The sequence below is a fragment of the Sesamum indicum genome, unplaced genomic scaffold, assembly GCF_000512975.1.
Source record: "Sesamum indicum cultivar Zhongzhi No. 13 unplaced genomic scaffold, S_indicum_v1.0 scaffold04106, whole genome shotgun sequence".
Classification (NCBI taxonomy): domain Eukaryota; kingdom Viridiplantae; phylum Streptophyta; class Magnoliopsida; order Lamiales; family Pedaliaceae; genus Sesamum; species Sesamum indicum.
The window spans coordinates 1-437 of NW_011629732.1; the positions used below are offsets into that span (position 1 = coordinate 1).

Here is a 437-nt window from a genome sequence, read left to right on the forward strand (position 1 = left end):
TCTTCCTTCGTGGGAAGGGATGTGAAATACGTTGTCAAAAGTTGGGTCCTGCATTATTATCGGAACAGGAGGGATCACCCTCCACTGTTGGTTTTCTGCATTATGATCAAGCGATATGAACATAAGACATTGCTTAATTTTGTGTTTACTTTGATGTTTCTCCAGCAATTAGTTGTGAAGGCAGTCTCTCTTGCCATTGCTCGGGATGGTGCCAGTGGTGGTGTTGTTCGGACAGTGACTGTGAGTTGCTTCTCATTATGAACTACTTTTTTGCTCCTATTTGACACCTTTTGCAATATTCTTTGATCAGGTAGCAGATTCACAATTTGTTACAGATTATGTACGTTACTTTCTCCACCAACCCATGTAAGTCTGCTTAATATTCACTCTATGAAGTAGCATGATCCTTCATTGTTAGTTGCCTTACTGTTCTCATG

At 40.5% G+C, this 437-nt stretch overlaps 1 long non-coding RNA gene across 1 annotated transcript; it reads left to right on the forward strand.

The window, feature by feature from the left end:
- The first annotated feature begins 105 nt into the window (after positions 1 to 105).
- LOC105180369 lies at positions 106 to 353 on the forward strand. Its single transcript, XR_849543.2, has 2 exons — positions 106 to 240; positions 311 to 353. It is a non-coding gene; the product is annotated as an uncharacterized LOC105180369 (long non-coding RNA).
- Positions 354 to 437: the final 84 nt, after the last annotated feature.